Source organism: Ambystoma mexicanum, chromosome 10 (genome assembly GCF_040938575.1).
Source record: "Ambystoma mexicanum isolate Mex_15411 chromosome 10, UKY_AmexF1_1, whole genome shotgun sequence".
In the NCBI taxonomy this organism is placed as follows: domain Eukaryota; kingdom Metazoa; phylum Chordata; class Amphibia; order Caudata; family Ambystomatidae; genus Ambystoma; species Ambystoma mexicanum.
Window position 1 is genome coordinate 851,314,522 of NC_090932.1, and position 25,707 is coordinate 851,340,228.

Here is a 25,707-nt window from a genome sequence, read left to right on the forward strand (position 1 = left end):
AGATGAGAAATTAAGTCTGCACAGATGCACAGAAAGAGTGTAAAGGTCCTGCAGGCCATAGCTAATAAGAAAAGCAAGAAGGACATCTTTTGTAAAAGGGAAAAAAAGACATTCAAAAGTAGAGTGTATCAGAAGATTGAGAGGGGGAAGAAATAGAGACCAGGAGAAGTGAGAGAAAATGCCCACTTCAATGCCTTTTCCAGTGACAAGAGGAATGGGAAGAGAATAAGGTGGGAATGGTGGTGATGTGGGATGTGATCCAGGTCTCGGAGAGACAGAGGAATGGAAGATTGAGACTAAAAAACAGATTGAGAGTCAAGTGAGAATTATTGCAAACAGAGCAGCCTGGGGAAGGGAGGCAGTCCCTGGCTAGTTCTGTGAACAATAATTTGAAGACTTTCAACCAGGGGAAGGGGGTCAATCCCCCTAGTTTTTGGATGGATGAAGAACGCCCTTGTTTGGTTAATGACTTTTTGGAATCTAATGCCAGGAGAATGGAGTCATTCTCCTGGGGTTGTTAAGTTGTTAAGATTTTAGTTTAAAGTGTAAGGGACAGAGATAGGATTTGACACAAAACAGTGGACTCTTTAAGTTACAGAAATTCTGACAGATCTATTAGTATTTTAGCTGAGACAGGGAAACCCCTATTAGAGTTAAGGAAAGTTAGGTTTTCGCTTGCTTTTCCTTTGACTAATAAAAGTCTATAGCCTCAAACATGCCACCTGTGTGCCATTCACCTCCTTCTGCACCCTCACAGTATAGAGTTTTGGTTGGTCCCTGCGTCCAGTGCTGCTATAAGATTCATTTTTTAGAAGGCCATTGTAGATTTGCTTGGGTATTGTCTGAAAAAAGGTGCAATGTGTTTTTCTTGATACATTGGTGTAAGAAATTGGGTGTTTTTGGCTATCCCAATCCTCTCAATCCACTCACGTACAGACCTATCTTTCAAATGGTTTTGCAGAAGTAGCTTGGGCACTGAATGGAGACAATGTGAGACCCCAAAAAGCGATGATTCCATCTTGTTGTTATTGGTCCGATTCTATCCAGGCGAGTTGAATAACCACATTTTTTGCAGCTTCCAAAAGTCAGGTGTTCCTCCATTGCCCTTATTTCCAAAGGGTTTGAATGCCATAGTTTGGCTATGCGAATGGGGGAAGTGGTTCCTCCGGGTTTAGCTTTCTCATAGTGCCTTGTTTCTATGCAGAGGTCAGTACTTGATCTCAGAGTTCTTCTTGGCTTGTATTGAGTGATTTTTGATTGGAGGAATTCAGCTCTGTCTAATTACCTGTTAGCTATCCTAATCCACCACCATCCACACCTTCCTTCCATCTCTTGCAAATGACAAGCACATTGTCTACCACTACTGCTTCGATAAATAGCCTACTTTCCCATCCCTGCTCATGGCACAGGGTGCTGCTGGTTTTCAAAGCTATGCCTGTGCTCTATGAGTACTCCAAGTAAAACATGAATAAAATATCAATGCCGAAATGTGATGTTCTTAGTTTGTGATGCCAGAATTTGTCGCGTTACATCGCTAAACGGAAAGGAAATACAAGAATCTTGGAACCTGCAACCTTGCAATGAAACTTGAAAATTTGCTCCCGAAATTAATGCATGGAAATCAGTCTGGATTCATTCGAAACCAACAAACCTCAACTAATGTGCGCAAGTCCCTTCAAACAATTTCTCAGGCCATGGAATCAGAAGATGATGTCGCAGTGTTATCCCTAGATGATGAAAAGGCTTTTGACCACGTAAATTGGTCCTACCTATACTCCGTATTGCGCAAAATGGTCCTGAGTGAGAGTTACGTATCGTGGATTTGGGGATTCTAGAATGGCAGGCCATGGAGTAGCAATTTAGATGAACTGCTCCTGGACCTCTACCTGAAGACATTTACAAGACATTATGAATTTTAAAAAAAAGACTGCTGAGGCTGAAAACCCGGTTTCAAAGAAACCTAAACAAGTTGGAGAAATGGAAGATACCCCAAGCATCCAGGACATCTACAAAATCCTTCTCCAGGGGGCCCAGTATGTCTGTGAAGTGAAGGTCACCTTGGCTGTTCTTAATTCAAAAACAGGACAACTTAATGGCAGGGTGACTGCTTTGGAAGAATCATCTTCATCTATGACTACCGAAATTGCAGGAAGCTTTCAGGCTTATAACAGCTTGAAAACAGATCTACAGAAAGAAAGGGAGCTACGCCTGGAGATGGATATGAGGCTCTGGGCTAAAAAGATCAAACTGGTTGTTGTGGATGAATCTGCTGTTACAGAGGATTAAGACATCACTGATCATTCAAGTATTCAAAGACAGCTTTAATTATGATCAGATATCTCCAATGGACATTGATAATGCCTACAGAATTGGTAAGGACAAGGGGCCTAAAGCAAGACACATCCTTGTGACTTTTCAAAGTCTGAAATCAAAGGAGAGTTTGAAAACTGCTGCCAGACTGAAAGGGAAAGCCAATTTTAAAGGTAAACCCGTTTTTATTTACCCGGACTTGGGGAAATCTTTTCAGGGGGCTAAAGACTTGGCCAGCCAGCTTCAGTTGAAGGCATTTTTGAATGAACACAATGTTTTCACTGTTGTACTGCCTGATGGGGAAAAAAGCACTCCTGATCCTTTACAAGCTATGTGTTGGCTGGAGCAAATAAACATTACTGCCCCCAATCAGTGATCTCATTGCCTCCCCATTGTCCTCATTTGAAGTTATTTTTAAAATGTTTGGTTTATTTGTAATGTTTTGATTCAACAAAATGGCTCTGGTGAAAGCATTCAGTTGAGATTCAAATCAACATAGGAACTTCTTCCCTGCTCATTTATACGTCATTGTTGTGATACAAATGTTTTGTTTACATCTGTTGATGACCGTTCTTCACTTCACTTCGGGATCTGCTAGAGTAAAGTATCCTTGGAATTGGTGTCAGCTGATCAGGAAATACGTGTGTGAGGATGACGCACCTCATATGGCCCTCCTCCTCTCATGCGAGACAGTAGGGCTCAAGCTAACGCCGCACTGATGTTGAGGAAACTTATGATCCCGTTTGATCTGCCCATCGCGTTCTTTTCCATTCCCCCGCTTCTGCTTACGACGCATTGCTGAAGGATGTTAACCGGCGGCCGCATGGGCTCAGTTTGTCCACATCAGAAGCAGAAGGAGAAGGTGCGGATATAAGTAAGTGCGTTTAGTGCTTGTATACATTGCCCGTCGATGGGCAAACAAGGAGAGCAGCCATTAAAAAGAAAAACACGAGAACATAAACCCAGTATAACTCAGACTGGCCAACTCCCGATAATGCTAGCAACAGTCGCTAGGGGGCCAACAGCGCACACCACACTGAGAGCATAAATCAACTGACTGGGACATGGTAAGGCCCTACGAACACTGATGACACTTGCAGCACGATGTGCAATGCAGGCCCAAAGAAATGTGCAAGCGCGCCACTCCATTGGCAGTGGGAGAAACATATATTCAAAGACATCGGGCCACCCTGTGCAGGCCACAATGGCGGATGTCCAACAACCTCTCCCGCCGTTGTGTCTTGTGCGGGAGAGGGTTGTCATTATGCACAATCGGTATGATGCGGCAGGGTTATGGTCACCGCAACAGGATGGGTTCTGTACTGCAGGGGCCTGCTCATTTCTCCACGTCCCGCTATTGTTACACCAACAACACATAATGCAACATGGATTCCGGAAGGTACGCACACGTGGAGTAACCAGTGAATACTGAATGTTTACTGAGATTGTGTGGAATTGTTGAGAAGTAATGGGTATTTCATGGCCTTCGTCGCAGCAATGTCCCATCCAATTCTGGAAAGATTACCTGGTGGAGGGATAATGGTGAACTGCATTATGGCCATGAGTGCGTTGTACACAGGAAATAATTAAGCAAGTGGGTTTGTTCTGACCACTCTTGCATATGTGTTTGGTGTGCAATATCTGCAAATGTTTACTGGCAATGAGCTGTTGTTGCTGCCAGAGTGATGACCGAGAAGTTGACTAATCCTGGAAGGCACATATACGGATCGTCAGTGTTCGTGGCAGCCTTTGTGGTCTTAACTGTTATTCGGAACTTTCCAATATGTACTGCATTTGCCTTTGCTGGAATGCCATGGTGATATTCGCTGACTCTTGTGAACGGAGATGAGGGCGGAAAGATATCAGGCCTACATGTGGAAACTTGCAGGGGGTTATATTTAATGTCACGGGTTACAGGTGGGCGGCATGGGGGCTGGAGCTGTGCTACATGAGATCATTGACTGTATTTGGATGATTGGGCCGTATATGTAAGTGTGATTGTAATGATATTAATGTTTGTTTAGTGGTATGAGTAATTTAGCTTGGTTAATCAGAACAGTTAAATGACTCTGAGCTGCATATGTAGGACCCATATAGTTTTGTCACTGCAAATGTCAGGCGGTCGGTATAGACACGGCCTGTCTGGCTATATTTATAAGTGATTAGCTGTCGGTACCTCTATGTGTAATGTGACTGGCTACCAGTAGATGCATGGCCCTTGAAGAACGTGACAGAAGGTGTGGTTGCATTATGTTGCCTTGGTTTGTGTCAGGGTGTCAGTGAATGGTGCATATCTTCAAATGAGTAACAGGCTACTAGGGAATATTTGGGCGGTCTGTACACACTTCTTACCTGACACCTAAGACCCTGGGTATCTCACTAAGTAACTTCTAATTGGGATAATTTTAACATTCGTGGTGCATACACGAAGGGATGTATCATCTTGTGCACTTCCAAGTGGGTTGATGTCTGGTACGCCCTGATTTCCAGGCATTAAGCTATTAACACAGTCAGGCTATGGACTTTGTGTACTATATACTGTCAGATGTATGGGATGACTGGATAGAATGTACTTTTGTTTTCATGCCACTGCTCGAACTGGCAAAATTGCAAATCCTCTGGAATAGTGAAGCAGGTTGAAATCACACAAATGTACCTTTATGATTGTTGTTTACACGCTTTAACTGTTGTGGAGTTCCTAGGTGTGTGCAGCTCTATGGCCTTTCCTGTGTGTACTGTATGAGTTTGCATGCTTGAGTTTTGGCCTGTTTGCATTTCCTTTTCTCTGGGTTTTGGACCTTTTATGTTTGATATCATACTTCTGTTTTCATTGGTCAATGTTTCAATGTCTTGGTTTTGGCCTTTTGTATTGACCAGGAAATGAGCTATGGTGTTGTAGAAGTGATCGTGTGGTAGCAAAGAAGACACAGTTGTCACTGATTTGTTTTTGGGGGAATTTCAGGTTCCGTTATCTACCTTGCATTACTGCTCTCCTCTACAATGTGACTAATTTTAATTTTGATGACCTGGTTTAGAGATGGTTTCTCTACACTTTGATAATTAATTTTCTTAATGATATGGATATGAATACTGCTGGTGTCCGGATGCTTCGAGTGCTTAATTCAGGTGTTCATGATTTCACATTTCCGTTGAGTCCTTTCTTCTGTTTTACTACAACTGTCTTTCAAATTTGAGAATGTTTTCAACTCACTTGCTTTGATCTTACTTTTATCATTGAATGTTTTCACTATGATGGGGCATTGGGGAATTTTTGCTTTCTTGTATGACGGGGATTAATATGTTCTTGATGTTTCTGACTTGTTATTTTTCTTATTTTTAGATTTAATTACTGATTTTTATGCTTAGAAGTTTTTACTGTTACTGTTATGTTTTTTGAAAAAGTTTACTCAGGGTTTGGGAGAGGTCCTAGAGAGGTCCTAGAGACTTTCTTTGTGATGTTTTTTCTTGCATTCTAGGCTGAATGGTCATTATAGTTTTGACCATTCGATTATTGGTTTCATATTTTTTCATTTTTGTTTTTTGTTTTCGTTTGTGTTTCTGTTTTTCACTCTGATTGTGGCTTGGCGGCCTTAAAGACAACTGGTATGGCTAATGAGAACTTTTGTGTAGTTTCTTGGAATGTCAATGGAATTAATAATGTACTTAAAAGAAAGAAAGTGTTTGCAATTCTGAATGATTTGAAAACTGATATTTGCTTTATTCAAGAAACTCATCTTCTGTCTGATGAGATTTCGAAGTTGGAGAAGGAGTGGGTTGGTTTGGCATTTGGCTCATCATTCTCGTCGAGATCAGGGGGGGTTGACATTCTGATTCGCAAAAAGCTTCCTATTAAAGTCTTGAGAAATTGTACAGACAAAGATGGAAGAATGATAGCTTTATTGGTTGAGATTCAGGGGGAGCAGATGACTCTTTGTGATATATATGCTCCCACAATAGAGAATGGCTCTTTTTTCAGGATGGTAGCCCAGACTCTCTTGGATTTGAATTCTCCTAACATCATTCTTGGTGGGGATTTCAATACTATCATTAATCCATTGCTAGATAGGAGTAGTTTCAGGAAAGTGAATCGGAGTGATTTACATCATCAGGCTCTCTTGTCATTGTTGGAAGAGCACAATTTGAAGGATAATTGGCGCCTTCTCCATCCAGATAGTCGCAAATATATTTTTTTTTCTGGTGCTCATAATATGTATTCACGTTTGAACATGTTGTGGATGGGCGGGGCAGTGACAGAAAGTTTTGTTGCATGCGATATTGGGAACATTTCAGTGAGTGATCACGGCCCCGTGACGATGCACTTAAAATTCAAACATCATTTTCACAGATCATTCTCTTGGAAATTGAATACTTCCATTTTGTTGAATGATGACATTTTAGAGAAGATTAAATCTGAGGCTGATTTTTTTATTGTGGAGAATCGTTCTGATGAGGTTAGTATACAAAATACATTGAAGGCTTTCAAGTGTAGTATGCGTGGGATTTGTTTGGGGTTATCGAGTGGAAAAAAAAAGAAAGAGGAGAGTATTAGATTGGAACTTGAAAGGAAAATTGGTGTTATAACCGGGGAATTGATGATTGACCCGTCGAATTCAGGTAAGTTGACACTATTGAAAAAGATTAAAAGAGAGATAATTGATATATTATCTTTAAGGGCGGAACGTAGCTTGTTTTATTCTCGTTGTACCTACTTTGAGAAAGGTGAGAAATGCGATAGATGGCTCGCATACAGATTGAAGCAGAAAAGGACAGAGGCGGCTATTGCTTCCATAATAGATCCTGATGGTAAGATTACATTTGACACACATAAAATAAATTTGGTTTTCCATGACTTCTATGTGGATTTATATCGCAATGAAGCTGGGGTCAATGTTATTGGGAGTCATTTCTTTAGTAATCTTGAGCTTCCGCGAATTGCAGATGAACAATGTTGGTTTCTGGCAACAGACCTTATGGTTGATGAAGTGAAAAATGCAATTTCTAGATTGAACGTTGGTAAATATCCTGGCCCTGATGGGCTTCCTTGTGAATTTTATAAGATTCTTCCTGAGTCAGCTCTTGAAATTTTGAGGGATATATTTATTGCTAGTAAATCATCTGGGATCCTGCCTGTAAGCACAAGACAGGCCTCTATATCTATGTTTTTGAAGAAAGGGAAAGATGGCAACTATCCAATGAACTATCGCCCTATCAGTCTCGTCAATACTGATAATAACATTTTGGCTAAAATGTTGGCTTTGTGATTGAAATCATATCCTCCATGGTTGATTGGTGTAGAACAGTCTGGTTTTATGAGGAATATATGCACATTGAGTAATATTAGACAATTGTTTCACAATATGGAGAGAGCTACTGAGATTGATTGTGATGCAGCTGTCTTCTCCCTCGACGCAGAGAAAGCATTCGACCGGCTTAATTGGAATTATTTGTTTTCTGTATTAAAATAATTGAATCTTGGGGTGGAGTTTATCACGTGGATTGAGCTTTTATATTCCAATCCGACGGCTGATATCAGTACAAATGGATCAAGTCTGAAAGGTTTGTTTTGGAAAGGGGAACTCGTCAGGGATGTCCATTCTCTCCACTTTTATTTATTCTGGCGATTGAACCGTTGGCTGTCTTTCTGAAAAATGATCCTGGTTTGGAAGGAGTGAGTTGTTGGGGTATTACACAGAAAACATGGTTTTATGCGGACAATCTTTTGTTGGTTCTTAGGAATTTGGATGATTCCCTCCCTTGTTTGATGCAAACTTTGCAGGAGTTTTACGCATCCTCTGGATTCAAAGTGAACTGGTCAAAATCAGAGGTTTTGACTCTTTCATTTTGTTGTAATAAATCTTTGGTGACTGGATTAGGATTTAAATGGTGTGACTTACGACTGCAGTATTTAGGCATCTGTTTGACGTCCTCAGTTATGAGTATTGTAGATGACAATATGTGTGAGATTATTCGGGAATGCAGAATGTCACTTGAAAGGTGGACTCTTCTTAACTTGTCGTTGTGGGGGAAGGTTAACGCCCTTAAGATGAATTTGACTCCTAAGGTTAATTATGTGACAAGTATGCTACCTTTGAAAATCAATAAACGCTACTGGAAAGATTTAGACCGTATATTGCAAGAGTTTTTGTGGGACAAGAAACCCCCGAGACTTAGCATTTGGAAACTGCAACTTCCAGTTCATGAAGGTGGGCTGGGGGTTCCGAATTTCAAGGCTTACCATTTAGGTTTTTCTTCACATTCATTCATTCATTCCCTTTTTGAATGCAAATCCAGATCGCTGGGCTTTGGCAGAATCTACTGCCTTTGGTCCATTTGGACAAGAGGCATTGTTTACCACTAATTCTAAGGATAGAGGATACAGATCATTTGTAACAGCAACTTTACGTACAGCTTGGAGTGAGCTATTGATGCTTTTGGGTCTGAATGCTTATAGGTGTTTACGTGCATCTATTTGGCTGAATCCTAAGATTAGGGACAACAAACCCATTTCTTGGCCTGATTGGTTTTTTGCTGGTATTAGAATGATCGGTGATCTTGGGAAGGATGGTAGATGGATGTCTGCAAATCAATTGAGGGAGAAGTGTGACTTTTGGGATCTGAAGGACTCGGCCTATAGACATTTGAAGTGGTCAATAGGCGACGTTGATTGGACTAATACAGTTGAATATATTTTTCTTGCAACACCTGAGGGTGGCGAGGTGGTTTAGCTAGTAGAATTTATAAAAGGATTGTGTCAAACTACTGTAATAATGATGCACTGCGGAATGTCTGGAGTTTGAGAATCAGCTTTGAAATCACACCTGATTTCTGGCGAAATATTTGTAAGAATGTTTCCTTGTGCTCTTTGAACTTAGGCAAAAGGACACGTCAAATCAAAATTCTTAATCGCATTTATTGGTGCCCTGAGAAGCTGAAATTGAGAGGTATGGTGGAGAATGAAGAATGTTGGGGCTGTAGACATGCAGTGGGTTCATTGGAACACATGTTGTGGAGTTGTGTCAGGGTTTCTGGATTCTGGTCTGAAGTTTGTAACGCTTGTACTCAGATTTCCAGTGGAGATCCCAATTTGGATTTCAAGACGATGATATTGGGTGATGACTCTGAGATTTGTGATATCAGCACTTCCCACAAAAAATGTGTTTTTAGGGGAGCCATTGCTGCCAAACGCCTGATACTTCGGGGGTGGAAGAGCAGGGTTCCTCCTTCGTTTGATGACTGGACAGAAGAAATGCACAAACTCTCAAAAACTGAAAAATTGATTTATAAACTGAAATGCAAATTGTCTTTTTATGAGAAGCTATGGGGAACGTTTAATGATCTTTTTTTAATTTTTGTTTCTCTCCTTTGTTTTTCATTGAATTAACTTTTATATATGGTGTTATGAGTTTGTGTGATGTTTTGTTTAACTTGTAAATATTCTGTAAATAAATTAAAAAAATGTAAAAAATGTATCATGGATTACTCTGCTATATGCCAATCCGACAGAAAATGTTAAAACCAATGGGTTACGATTGGAAAATTTCAAATTAATTGGAGAGAGGCATTAGGCAGGGTTGCCCACTTTCGCTGCTATTGTTCGTACTTGCAGTTCAACCTTTAGCCATTGCTCTATGATCCGAATGTGGGTTAAGCGGAGTAAATTGCTGGGGGTTGGAGCAGAAAATGTGGTTCTATGCTGACAATCTGCTGTTGGTCCTACGGGATCTGGAAGAGTCGCTGCCTGTCTTGATGGTACTTTTGTCCAGGTTATAGGCAGCATTTTGTTATAAAATTAACTGGGCAAATTCTAAGATAAAGTCATTAACTTTCTTGTGCAGTAAATCATTGATTACGGCTCTGAGTATTAGGTGGTGTGAGAAAAGGCTACATTACTTGGGCATTTGATTAACACCTATGATTAAGGATACAGTAGATGAAAACCTGAAGGAGATTTGTCAAGATTACAAAATGGATTTGGAAAGATGGGCAACACTAAATTTGTCATTATGGGGGTAGATCAATGCCCTTAAAATGACCTCTGCTCTCAAAATGAATTACGCATTTGGTATGCTGCTGCTGAAGATCAACCCACACTACTGGAAAGAGTTGGATAGATTGATTCAGAACTTAATCTGTGATCGCAAACCACCAAGAATTAAACTGTGGAAACTTCAATTGCCCTGGATAAGGGTGGACTTGGGGTTCCTAATTTCCAGGGATATCATCTTGGGGTTTTCAGCTCAATTCCTTGTACATTTCTTAATGAGAATTCTGGACGGTTGCAGGGGCAGGGCTTACAGGTACCTTAACCCCTAAAGCATTCTTATCTACAACAACACATCCAGGAAGCAAGAACAATACAACAACTGAATGTTTGCAAAGTACCTGGAGAGATTTACTGGGTTTACTGGGTATTGATGCCTTAAATGTTCCAGGAGCCTCTATTTGGCTTCATGATGGGATTAGGGAAAATGGAAAAACACTATTTTGGGGAGAATGGTTCCTGGGAAGGGTGAGGTGGATCAGAGAGCTTGAACAAGATGGGAAATGGCTTACGGCCAACAAATTTAAAGCAGAATGCGATATTTCAGGATTCTCGGCTGTGGATCATAGGCGAATGAAAAAAGCAGTAGGAACAATCGATCGGGCAGATGGCCTGAGTTTTTTTTTTTTTTACTTCCAGTTATGATATGATATGATATGGCATTTATAACACACCTATACACAAGTGTTTCAAGGTGTGACGCAGCAAGGGAGGGGGAACAGAGGGAAGACAGAGATGCTATCCTACTAGACCAGGTGTCATTTAGATCGCACAAGTGCAGGGGAAGGGGGAAGAGGAAAAGTGCGGAGTGGAAGGGGTGGGGAAAGGCAAGTACAGGGGGTAATAGAATAAATAAAACAATAAGAGAAGTAGGGCCAGCTTGTGGCAAGTGCAAAGGGTAAGTGCAGACAACAGGTGTCAAATGCAGGTGGGGGACAGAAAAACAGTCCCCAAGTGCGGGTGATGCCGGGTAAGTAGTGCAGGTGTGTAACTGGCAGGAGAGGGGACCTGGGCCCGAGAGCAGAGGGTGACCAGTACAGTTTCAGCCAGGAGTTCAGCAGGGGAGAAGAGGAGAGAAAGCAGAAGCAAAGAGGAAGGTTTTGTGGTGCTTCCGGAGCCAGAGATGGTTCTCCTCAAGTTTCAGGGAGGCTGGGTTGGCTGTTCCAGAAGGAGGCCCCAGCCGAAGAAAGAGATTTGCCACCAACTCGTTGCTTGGAGAAGTGACTGACTATGAGGGAGTTGGAGGCGGATGTGTGAAGAGCTCGAGAAGGAAGATAGTTAGGAAGAGAGAGTTGAAGGTATTGAGGCCCCAGGCCCCAGAAGGTCTTGTGGACAATGCAGAGGGTTTTGAACGTAATCCTCGCAGCCACTGGGAGCCAGTGCAGAGATTTCAGTCCCGGAGAGATACGATCCCTGGGCTTGAGGCCATGGACAATTCTCGCAGTCCTGTTCTGGATGAGTTGCAGATGGCCGAGAGTAGAAGCAGGCAGATTTAGAAAGAGACTGTTGCAGTAGTCCAGCCTAGAGAGAACCAGAATTCTGGAGACAGTGAGCTTCTGTGAGAGGGAGGGGAAAGGAAGAATACGTCTGAGGAGGTGCAGCTTGTAGTGTGACTTCTTAGAGATGTCAGAGATGTGAGGAGAGAAGGAGAGTGTGGAGTCGAAGATGACCCGAATGTTTTTTGCCTCCCAGGTAGGAGCAGGAAGAGGGTCAAGAGAGGCCAGCCAGAGAGTCACAGGATAGGGAGCAGGTGTGCTGATGAGGAGAATCTCAGTCTTACTGGCATTAAGGCAGAGATCATTGGTGGCACACCACTCCTGGGTAGCAGACCGACAGAGATGAGAGACGGAGAAGAGGTGGCCGAAGGTAGCCTGAAAATGAGCTGAGTGTCATCCGCAAATCACTGGAAGTTGGGGCAGAAAATGGCAATGCGGTGGGCAAGAAGTGCCAGGTATTGGTTGAAAAGCCAGTTCCAAAAAGAAGGACGGTTGTCTGGCCAGTAAGATTTATAAATCTATTGTGGCAGGATAAAAGGAGAATGTCAACTTACGGGAGGATTGGGGTCGAAGGCTGGGCTATGATATTACTGCTGAAGCTTGGCGGGGAATATGCAAACATTTCAATCTTTGTTCAGTTAATTTAGGTGAAACATCTAAATTTCTGAACAGGGTCAACTGGAGCCCTGAACGTCTGTATAAAAGAGGTCTTTCTGATTCTGATGAATGTTGGGGTTGCGTACACCAAGTTGGTACTCTGGACCACATGTTGTGGAGTTGCTTAAGAGTGCATGACTTTTGGGAAGATATGTGTAGAATATGTGAGGAAGTACTGAGTGACAAAATTGATTTTTACTTTAAGAAAATGATTCTGGGCGGGGATGAGTTGCTGGAGGATTTAACAAACTCTCAGAAGAAATAGCTTCTTAGAGGTGTTGCAATTGGTAAGAAAATGATCCTACGTGGGTGGAAATCTAGGATCTCTGCTTCAATAAGAGATTGGATTGAAGAAATGAATACACTTGCAGACATGGAAAGGACAATCTATAGGTGGGAAAGGAAAATTAATGTTTTTGACAAGATTTGGAGGAGGTTTTTAGACTTGTACTAGTTTCTTGGTTCTTTTCTAGTTTTTTCTACTAGTTTCTTTACTAGTTTTTTGTTGATATTGTTAGAAGATGGGTGGGTAGTGGGGGAGGGGGTAGAAATGTATTGTATACATTTTTAATCTGTGTATATAGTTTTCACTGTTTCTTGAAGGTTCTATTGTTCTTGTGTAATTTTGTATTTTTTCATTGATTTTTCTCACGTTATGTGTAATTCTGTTAAAATTAAAATTAAGTTAAAAAAAAGAATCTTGTAACCTGCAGACAGTGGTGTTTATTTACTAGCAGTCATGTGTTTTGGCTCATTTGGCACTTTGTCAATTCTTAGGCCCGAGAGCAGTCAGTACCGCACACTCATTTCCCACAGCCAATATTTTTTCCTAGGTGAAGCTGAGGGTCACAAAGAGAAGAAGTACAACTATCAGAAGTGAAAATGGGCCTCATTACGACCCAGGCGGTAAGGGGTTAATGGCGCCGTAAAAGATTGCGGCGCAATTAACCCCTTACCACCTAATTATGAGGTCCCTTTGCGGGTCCCTACCTTAACGGCTGGTTTTTACCAGCCGTTAAGGATTGGACCTGCAAAGGGACCTTGGCGGTAATTACGGTACCGCAATTTGCGGTATCGTAATTACCGCCTTCCCCATTCCCATTGAGCCCTATGGGGGCAGAAATGGGAATGGGGAAGGGCCAATGGTGAATGGGGAATTACTGCCCCGCCAACCTTGTAATGGGGCGGTAATTCCACCATCCACCATGGCGCAATCGCTAAAATACCGGCGTCAACCATGGCGCTAATAGCGCCATGGTTAATGCCTGGGTCGTAATGACCCCCAATGACCACTCCCGGATATGACCATCTATTGCAAGATGTAAACAATCCAGTTGACTATGCCATTATAATTTCATTTTTATTGAAACTCGTAGTTAATTGGCACATTTGAAATAAGTGATATTGATCGACATATATTGGCCCTCATTACAACCCCGGCGCTAAACCATGGCGCTACTAGCACCATGGTTGGTGCCGGTGTTGTAACGAGTCCGCCATGGTGGAATGGGGATATACCGCCCCATTCCAAGGTTGGCGGGGCAGTATTTCCCCATTTCACCATGGCCCTTCCGCATTCCCATTTTCGCCCCATAGGGCTCAATGGGACTGGGGAAGGCGCTAAGTACGGTACCGCAAATTGCGGTACCGTAATTAGCACCGAGGTCCCTTCGCGGCACCCTACTTTGGGCCTCATTACACGGATGGCGGTAAGGATTTACTGGTACCGGTAAATCCTTACCGCCTTACTACGAGGTCCCTTTGCGGGTTGGGGGATTTAACGCCTGCTTTTTGCAGGCGTTAAAAAACAACCCGTAAAAGGACCCAGGGAGCTAATTATGGTACCGCAATTTGAGGTACCGTAATTAGCGCCTTCCCCATTCCCATTGGACCCTAAGGGGCTAAAATGGGAATGGGGAAGGGCAATGGTGGAAGGGGGAATTACCGCCCCGCCAACCTTGGAATGGGGCTGTAATTCCCCTTTCCGCCAAGGCGGTGCCGGTATTTTACCAGCATGAACCATGGCGCTAATAGCGCCATGGTTCTCCGCCATCCGTGTAATGAGGCCCTTTAACGGCTGGTAAAACCAGCCGTTAAGGTCGGGTCCCGCAAAGGGACCTCGTAATCAGGCATTAAGGGTTTAACGGCGCCGACACCTTTTACGGCGCTGTTAAACCCTTAAACGCCAGGGTCGTAATGACCTCCATTGTCATTTGGGAAATGTAGTTTGTGTGTTTGTTTTTGCATAAAGACCCACATTGAATTTGGTACTTAATGGCAACGTTTTTCTTTATAATATCCAACAATGTTGCAGGAGGGTTTGGAATTAAAGGTAATCAATCTGTCCATGGTATCTAAGTGACACTGCTCTTGATAGGGTGTTTGAGTGCAGTCAGTTATGGAAGTTATTGGCTCCACTCTGATTGCCTAAATAGAGGTTACTAATGAAAATAAGTACTGAAAGAATGTTCGATTAAAGTTGCACACATTATTTACTCACTACTAGTATTTGTGTGAAGGCAAAATGTAATATTTAGTGATGCCACTAATGAACAGGTATGTTACAAGAAAAAACACACAACATGGACTCAGGTTCCATTCAACGACTACTGCTCGTGAAAAACAAAATAATATGATATATGCTTTAGTCAAATCACAGATACATAATACACTTTTGATTATTAAATAAATAATACTGTTTTCCTCATTAGTGGCCTGTGCATATCATGCTGTCTGCTCTGCTGCCCTTTGGAGCTCGGTTTATGCGTTTTTGGAACTGTAAAAACAGATCCATAAATAAATAAATATTCGAGGCGAGCAACGGGGTGGCTGTGATCCCATGTGCGGGTCACACATGTGTTCATTTCCAAGATAATGCTAACATTATCCCTCCTATCAAGCAGCAAATCCATGCCTTAATGACATTTAATCATTATACAAAAATGGGGTCATATGTATTAGTTGGCCGCCCATTAATCATTGTCACATGCCTATTGTATGGAAGCCAGTAACCAGAATACATCTCGCCTGCTCATCAGAAATCGCCATCTGGGTGAAAATCCACGGTTCTGGACACCCGAGTCTGGGCTCGGCTGCCCTTTGCTACGTGCAACTTGAGCAAACGCTTAGACCCCATTTACAAAAAAGGTTTTCAATGGGACTTTCTCATGTTGAAACATTTCTGTAAATCAGGCCTGTAGTGCCCAAAGCGATGTCGTTTCTCTACATCATTGCAAGGATACCTTCTGCATGTTCAGAAAAATGATAGCGTTCATAAACCTCATCATATTGCCCAATCTCCCAACATTGGATGTTGCAAAGGACAACTTCAGTGTATCAATGTGAACTACCTCGTACGCAATCCTCGCAATCGAGGGTTCAGCCCGCCGGTTGGGGTGGCTGCCACCAGCCCTGCAGGCCCAACTCGGCTTCCATCTTCAGTGGTCGAGCAACTGAGCAAAGCAGGCGCACTCTTTGTTATCTGCGACATTCAGTTTACAGGCCCTGCCATGACTTGTAGTAGATAGAAGTAGCAGGAGGGAGGACATGGATGGACAGCAAAGCATTCTGCATGGTAATCTGACGGTAGGTAGAGCAGAAGTCCAGAATGCGTAGGACATTAGACACATGGAAAACAGCGCACTATAACGCTCCTGTTCTGTACAATCCTGATGTATGACAGACACAAGAATAGCGGCCTAATTCATGGAACATTTAGCACGGTCTGGAGTGACTTTGCACTGGTGTAAACACCCTGATTCACAGAGCTGTGCAAAGTGTATTTTTGCATTGCAAAGTCACTTTGCAATGCAAGAGTACTCTTTGAACAGCGCAAAGAGTATTTTTACAGTGCAAAGTGACTTTGCTCCGCAAATTAGCTCCTAGACGTCTAAAGGCCGTAGCCACGCTCTATACATTTTTGTTACATTATATCATATTAACTACTAGTTTCAATTAAAATAATCGTATAATGAAACATGGTCAAATGGATTGTTTAAAGCTCTGCGAATCTCGGTGTTTGTTGGCAGTGCAACTGCGCTAAAAGTTCCATGAAGTGCCTGTACAGTTAAGGGGGCTCGTTTTCCAGCAATACCTTATCTAGAATATGGAGGACACAATGTTAACTGGTGCGCCATTGGTACGTAGCACTTTTTTGGGCGTCTGCCCAGGATGAGAGGTACGGATTAGTGAAAGGGGCCTGTGAGGCCTGTGGATATGCGAGGCGTAGTAGACCCCAGGATCTCCGATGTCTGTAGGCCTCTGAGTGCAAGGACACTTGCTACCTGTTACCCTCCCACCTATGATGGACACAGTCAGTTATCTTGCATTATTTGTTACCTGGCACTCCTGGTATTTGTCCCGGCAGCATAGCTCAATGGCAACGTGTTCGCCTTGGAAACAAGACGACAAGAAGCAACACAGGTTCGATCCACGGGTCGCGCTTATCAACCTCTGGGTATTTAGGTGCGTTATAAATACGTAACTAAGACAAAAAAAACAACAACAATTATGTAACTAACACAAACAATTCCTGTAACAATTCCTGTAACAGCTCCTGGATACCTGCGGGCTGTGTGAGCCCTTTAAAAATGCAAATAAATAAATAAATCGGATCACTTAAGTAAACAGCAGCTGATAATAACGCAAGGGAGCCAAGGCGGTGTAGAGGTGCACCCCGACATGTGGGTGGGCAGCAGGGGACATTGGACCCACCTGCCCCCCCTGTCAGTGTGTGCTGTGTGTATGCACTAACCCCTAGATGGTGCACACGCATTTGGTAGCCTGGAGTGCCAGAGTGTGTGGCAGAGTGTGTGGTTTGTTAATGCATGCCACGCATACAGTCAATCACTCATTCACTCATTTGCCAGAGGCATTCCTATATGCAAATGAGGGAACACTGAGTAAATATGTGTAAACTAAAGCAGTGGATGTGCATTTTATATCATAGAAGGGGCCTTGTGACCCCGTCTGTAATACCAAGGTGTGCCACCAGCAGAGGGCGCTGTTTTGTGACTGAGGCCCCTAACTCACCAATGGTTCCTAACAAAAGAGGGTTACCATTAAAATTGGCAATAGTAACTTCAATTATTTACATAGTTACTAAATATCAAACACCTTATTAGCAATTCCTATATGCGAGCCAAGATACATGCTGGCCACCCACCCTGGGTGCTATTAACGCAGCCACGCCCAAATAGTCATTTATGTCAGACACGTAGAGGTTGAACAGACATGCAGCTAAAATACCGCCCTGTCTAAGGCCAGACAGGTTCGAAATACAGCAGGACCTAGCCGCATCTCTGTTCATTCTCACCCTGATAGATGAATTTTCATGCAGCCCTATAATGAGAGCAAATAAGCCACTTGAAATACCCAAGTTGTTCAACTTCCCCCAAAGTCTAGCACAGTGAACACGATCAAAATCCGATGAAAGATCAATCGAGGCTATATACGTGCAGGCATCTGCAGTGGCCCAAGTTGTTTTTTGAATGGACCTAAGCACAAGGCCATTTAAAGATGTAGGATGCGCCTTGCGGAAGCCAGTATGAAATTTAGATAACCTGGACGTATCAGCGGCCCGTTTTTCTAAATGCTGGAGTAGAATAGATGACAATATCTTACTGTCAGCATCCAGCAACGGGATTGGTTTGTAAATCATGCGGTCAGACCTTAGACCTTTCTTAAAAATGGGGACAATGAAGGCAATTTGCTGCTTTGCAGGATACGTTTTTGTAGAGGCAACACTCTGAAATAGACTGGATAGGGCAATAGCCCCGTTTCTTTGGTCATTTTTAGAATGGTATTCGACAGCTCATTGGGCTCTGCAGCTCTCGAAGGTTTGCATCAAATTATTCAGTCATACACCATGTTGGCATTGATTTTATTGGGCAGATCTTGACCCATCACGTTGTTGGATTCCTCAGCGAGATTTAAAGGTTTGACATTACCCAAATTATACAAAATTCGAAAGAAACGTTACCCAAGTTAACTCATCTACTGCGTTTAACCGGGCAGTACATATAGACAAGGCTTGACCATTAATTAGAGACCAAAACATGCCCATGTCTTTTTTGGATAGAGCTCTTAGCATCAGTTCCGAGTCTGGCTGTAACAAGACTGCACACCAATGTTTGCAATAGATGTTATAGTTCTGTTTTATTACTTTGCACTTAGCCAGTTTCTCTTTGTGTAAAATTAATTGACACTTTATTGACCTTACCAGGCACCTCATCTTGGTTTTATTCTGAGGCAATTGGCCATCATAAGCATGTAGTTGTTTCTTTTGAGCAGAGTGCCGAGTGAGGTTAAAATTATACATGGCAGCCGAGATTAGAGCATCCATAGTGCATTCGAAATTGCCCTCATCAAACACTTGGATCTTCCATTCAAGTGCTATATGGGCCATCATTTCCCTAAACTCACGAGTTAGCCTATCCACTTTCAAAACAGTTCTACGAATGGCATTGCCCTGTGCAGTAACTTTTAACTCAGTGGGACCTATGATTTTATTATCTATGAGTGTAAAAGGACTTTTGAGAGAGGCTCTCAGAATACAATGGTCGCTCCATGTGGTAGGATTGATAGTAAAATTGGAGCAGATCTCAAACATCTGGGGTGTACAAAGATGTAATCAATCGTAGTTTTACTAGAACGGCTAAACCATGTGTAGTGATTATCGTCGCTGTTCCCAAATTGACCATTCAAAGGATATACATTTAATAAGGCCAGTGTAGTGTTCCATTGTAAACCAGCTTTAGATTTTTGATCATAAGGGAAACAGTCAGATTTACAATTAAGCAATAGATCTTCAACCAAGATCGGGACACATTTGACATTCAGGTCACCAGCTAACAAAACATGTCATGGGCCCCTTCTTCATTTCCATGTACATACAATGTCAACAATGGACTGCAAAAACTCACCCAGTTCCCCCATGCCTTTATGCCAATATATGTCAATTAATAAAACATACTACGGCTGGATAAGTAGTGCCAGCTCCACCGCAAAGAGCCCATACAGGAGTTTCGGAACAAGGCGGCTGTTCACCAAGAAGTCAGATTGTAGTGCAATAAACAAACCATCATAGGCTCTACCCATGCCACTGGATGTTGCCAGTTGGAAAAAAACATGATACCCATCTAATGAGGGGATAGCATTGAAACAGGTTTCTTGGAACATTAGGCAATTGGAATATCTTAGTTCATCCCAAACTGCCTTGGTAGTGTATAGGTGGGTATGTCCTCTAGAGTTCCATGACAATAGTTTTAGTTCCCCATTGCCAGCACAACTAATTGCGGACGCATCTTCATCATTGTCTCAGCCAGGAGCCAGAGTTACTGGGCCCCTGTGGTTTGTATATGATAAGATATGGCATTTATAATGCGTCTATACACAAGTGTTTCAAGGCACGACAAGGAAAGGGGGGGGGACAAAGAGAGGACAGACAACAATCCTACTAGGCCAGGTGTCATTCAGATTGTGCAAGCGCATGGGAAGGGGGGGAAAGGAAAGTGCGCAGGAGGAGGGGAGAGGGGAAAGTGCAGTACATGGGAAGTGGAATAAATAAGATACATAAAATAGCCAGCTAGCGGTAAGTGCAAAGGAAGTGCAGACGTAAGTGCTGGTAGGGGACTGAAGGGATACATAAAACCGGTCCCCAAGTGCAGGGGTTGCCAGTGAGGCAGTGCAGGTGGGTAATTGATGGGGCCTGGGCCAGATATCAGAAAGGGTGGCCAGGTAACCAGTGCAATTTCAGTCAGGAGTTCAGCAAGGGAGGGGAGGAGAGAAAGCAGAAGCAAAGAGGAAGGTTTTGAGGTGTTTCCGGAACCGGAGATGGTTCTCCGCAAGTTTCAGGGAGGCAGGAAGGCTGTTCCAGAGAGAGGCCCCTGCCGAAGAGAGTGATCTGCCTCCAACTCGTTGCTTGGAGAAGCGACTGACCCTAAGGGAGTTGGAGGCAGATGAGCGAAGAGCTTGAGAAGGAAGGTATTTAGGAAGAGAGAGTTCAAGGTATTGCAGCCCAAGACCCCAGAAGGCCTGTGTACAATGCAGAGGGTTTTGAACTTAATCCTCGCAGCCACTGGGAGCCAGTGCAAAGATTTCAGTCCTGGAGAGATACGATCCCTGGGCTTGAGGCCAAGGACAAGTCTCACAGTCCTGTTCTGGATAAGTTACAGAGGGCAGAGAGTGGAGGCAGGCAGGTTTAGATAGAGGATGTTACAGTAGTGCAGCTTGGAGAGGACCAGGGCTCTGGAGACAGTGAGCTTCTGGGGGAAGGAGAGGAAAGGAAGAATACCTCTAAGAAGGTGCAGCTGGTAGTGTGACTTCTTATAGACATCAGAAATGTGAGGGGAGAAGGAGAGTGCAGAGTCGAAGATGACCCTGAGGTTTTTAGCGTTGCAGGTGGGAGTGGGAGGAGGACCAAGAGAGGCCGGCCAGAGTGCTGCCAGGAAGGAGGGAGTGGGTGTGCTGATGAGTAGAATCTCAGTCTTAGTGGCATTAAGCCAGATATCGTTGGCGGCACACCATTCCTGGATGGCAGACAGACAGTCAGAGATGAGGGAAGGAGATGAGGAGGCCGAGGGTAGCCTGAAAATGAGCTGGGTATTATCCGCATAGCACTGAAAGTTGGGACAGAGAGCAGCGATGCGGTGGGCAAGGAGTGCCAGGTATGGGTGGAACCGCCAGGGAGAGAGGTTAGTTCCCTGGGGGACACCACAGGTAGAGAAAAAGATGTTGGAGAGGAAGGACCCAAGTTGAACCTGAGAGGGTCGGTTGGAGAGGAAAGAAGTCCGCCACACCAGAGCCTGACCAGTGATACCCAGGTTATCACGGAGATGGTTGAGCAGGATGGCATGGTTGACAGTGTCAAAGGCAGAAGAGAGATCAAGCAAGATAAGAACGCAGGGGGTGTTAGAGTCGAGGTTAGCGAGCAGGTCTTCGTGGATGTTCAGGAGAGCAGTTTCCATGCTTCTGGCAGATCTGAAGGCAGACTGATGGTCATGAAGACAACCAACAGATTCAGTGTGGAGATTGAGCTGGGAGATGGGCAGTTTCTCCGGGAGCTTGCCCAGGAAGGGAGTGATGGAGATTCAGCGATAGTTAGCCAGGCAGGAGGGGTCGGCAGAGGGTTTCTTAAGAAGAGGGTTCACAAGGGAGTGCTTCAGGGGGGAGGGGAAGACTCCAGTGGCAAAGGAGTGATTGCAGAAATCTATCTTCGTAGGCACCTGTCTGTCTCTCATCTCCCTTCCATCGTTTTTAATAATTGCCATGGGGATTATCCTTTGAATTTAGGATGTAACCATCCTGGGCTTCTTCCTCCCATCTCGCAATTGAGAACCCTAAATTATGCAGCATCACTCTTTCTGCTACGATCAGATCTAACACCAATTTAGTCTGTGACACATCGTTTATCTCTGGGAACACAACTCTCTCAATGTCAGCAGAAGATATTGCCATCAATGTTGTAATTTCAGCCAGAATTAACAAGATGTGCGATTTAAGTATATCGGTGTAGTTTCACCCAGGAGACTAGACATTAATACAACATTATGTGCCTCCTGAGTTTGCCTATTAGAACAAATGTACGCTCTGGGTACCTCCACTGTGGCTGGTTGCACCATGGGATCAGAATTAAAATGCTCCCACCTGTTATTGGGTAATTTATTTGTTACAATACGAGGATGGCTTTCCCTGTGAGCTGCGTTCTTTGAGTTTATTACATTGGACCTTGAGCCCTCACAAGTGTGACAGAATTTTATGTTTCTGAACAATACCTGTCACCATGTGGGGAATTCACTAGTTATGGAGTGACTTTAAAATGTCGCTCAGAGAGAATATATAACTTATCAAGTAGGGAACCTAAGTTTATATTTTTACAGTGATCAACAGAAGTTTTCTCTGGGATTGCAGAAGTTGTACAGAGATGTGAATGTTTTAAAATATCAAGTCCGGTCTCAGGCTTATGTTCATGAGGGATGGATACTTTATCACTCAAATGCTTATTACGCTGATCAATAGGAGCCTGATCGTTTTGTGTAATGATCCGGCTAGAGGTGGGACACAACAGGCTGTGATGACCGGTGGCGTGTTCCAATGATGTATCACTAATAAAGTGATCCAATAGATTAGGATTTGTGACCGAAATCAATAGTCCCAACTGTACTTCCACTTCACATCTGCATTTGGACACACCACCCTATGTGTGATTTCAGATTTAAGGGTATCATTACAGATAACAAAACCAACGGCACTCTACCTAGATCTTGGGAATGACTAGTTTTGGGGTGGAAGGCATCATCAAAAGATACAATTTTGCATTCAGATTTACAAACCGTCTGTATACAGGCATCTACTTTTAACACTTTAGACATATTGGTCTCTACCTGTGGAGGTAAATTGGGTGTGAGTAATTCAACACTGCAAACATTAGATGCCATAGGGTCACCGATAGGTTGAAATGCTGGGCCACAAATATCAACTTTTAATTTTAACCCAAGTTCTGACATCAACCCGGTTGAAATAATCGGGAAGTTTGGGGTAGCAAGCTGGGTACCAGAACAACTCTCTTCAGGCACTGGTGTTAATGCTCGGGCTAAGCCTTTATTTGCTTCTTATAAGCCTTAATAGAGTCAAGTATGGAGAGGTTGTGTAACCATTTTAAGGAACAATTGTTATGCCTTTTTTTTAACAATTTTGGGTTCTTTGTTTTTTTTTTCCTTGGATGGTAGTACAATTAATGGGACCACTATTTGGTGTATGAATTATTGCAAATGTTTGCTGTGGAGGATTGTCACAAATGTCTGTGCTAGTAGAATTCTCGTTCCCCTTTGCGTGGCACGTAAGTATATGATTACTATTGGAGACGGATGTCATTTCAATAACAGATTCTTCTATCATGATGATATGAGCAGAAGTAGGAGCTTGGCCAGAGCCATTAATTAGAGGTTTTACTGGTGGCATATCTCAGGACACCAAATGGCCGACACATGCTTCCAAGTCTTCGACCATTGCATAAAAAATCATAGCATAGTACTATGAACCTTCACCTCATCCCAAATATTGTCATACAATTTTACAAAAGAGCTTAGAACCATATTGAGTGCAGAAATGCTAGGAGAGGACAGTTTAATACAGTCATCCACCTCTCTAAGAGTATGATGAATTGCTCCGTCACTTGGTTGTATGGAATAGTCAGGGGATGGGATAGAATGGTCTCTTCACTTTTCTCGAGAAATAAAGTCAGTGAGTTTAGTGGGGGAGCCAATGCATGAAGCGTCACAAGTTTGCTGGGTAACGCTATCTAAATTTACACAGGCTTTTGTATGAACTATTGAGTCTGCATATTCAATTATGCTTACGTTGTTCAGTATGTTCATTTGTGTGTGATCTATTATTGCGGTTTTCCTAATAGGGACTATCATTTTGATTTCCATACTGGTCCCAGATAGTTTGGGAAAATAATCCATTATACATTGTCCCTCAATAGGAGACCTTGGTGGAGGGGTAACAACATGTGCCACAGAGGTGGATTTTGGGCCGTGCTTATTGCGACCCTTCTGTTTGGGCTTCTCCGCACAGGCTGTAGGTGTTATGTTTAAGCAGGCAAGAGAATTAGGAACACCTAAATTGTGACTCGGAACAGCTAGGAACAGCTACGAGGTCTACTTCATTGTCGCACTGCATTTCTCCATCCTGAACAAATTGTTTAGCCACTGAACCAATCAAGGTTTGAGTCGCACAAGTGTCAGGTTCTGCAATGTCCTTCTTAGGCGCCATGAGTGATTGAAGTTGGCTACGTAAACCTGTATGAAGAGACATAGTGCTTTCTGCGCTGCAAGGCTAACAGCGTGAAGGTACTCAACCAAAGCTATAAGGCACAGCAAGGGAACCTTCCACAAACAAGGCCACAAGCCACTCAATGTGTAAAGAAGACTTTGCATGCACTGTGCGGTTCAAAGGGAGTAAAAACAGGCACGAGAAACTCTCTGCAGTCACCAGCACAGACAAAACCTGATGAAAATAAGCAGACTTTGTAGTCGACCAGCAACAGCAAAACGTATGCAATACTATACCCCCCGCAGTCACCGGTACGGTTAGCACTTAGTGGGCAACAAACACTCATAGATGGAAACCAGAAATAGATAATGGTGTGCCACTGAAAGGGAGTATAAGCCCTTGCATTTCCAGAAAAAGTGACGTTTGAAAATCAGGAAGTTCTTAGGATCCGTTTGACTTCTAGTCGCCCATAAGACGGACTCCAATGAACTGAGCGTAGATAAAATGTGGATAGTACACGACACAAAGGGAAAAACCATCTCCCCGCAGTCGTTGACACAGCTTAATGAACTAGCAAGTTTTGAAATGTGCATCGCTCAAAAGGAGTCAGCAAAAACGTTAATTGCGGTCCCAGGAGCTGCAACAATTAGCAAGTTCTTTGTGGGCGTGTTTGTAGACCAGTATCGCTCACAATAGGGGGTTTACCTGCATAGGTTTGAGCAGCAAAAGGTCCTTCGATCTGTCAATCCATCGCATCCAAAGTCAAACGGAAGGCAGACACCTCGTCAGACAGCTCCGCAGACCTTCTGCGTCTTCCAGGAGGATTTGTCGAATTTGCTCCACCTCCATGTTGGACAGCAAGGAAAACAGACTTTGAGCAAACAGGGAAGGCAAACGAAGGCAGACACCCCATCAGACAGCTCCACTGTACAGGGTACTATTTGCCACATGCATTTGTTCAAATCTATGTTTCCAGACCTGCAAGCAATTTCCAGCATGCAGGGAAATAAACCTAAAAAAATGTTGCTATAAGATTGCTTTGAAAATCGAAATGTGCATGTGATTTAAAAGTATGCCCTTATAATGAGGTGCTGATGTTTATGCTCTAGTCATCTTACTAAGTATTCTTTAATGTGACAAAATGATGTGTTTGTGGAACAGGAAGGTTGAACCGGTTATTTAGCCTCTGCTTCATGTTTGTGAGACAAAAGTAAATGCAGAAGAAATGCGTTTAAAAGTAACATCCTAAAAAGTGTGTTTTGTAATTGAAGCTTTGTTTTCTGCCACAGTGAAGGTGGCCTTTGTAATTAAGTAAAATTATGATTCATTGAGCTTATAACTTAAATAAATATATATTCTTTCTATAACTCTGGCTGGATCTTGGCTCACTGTTGGCATGGGGGGGGATTTATGTGTCTTTCTATATAA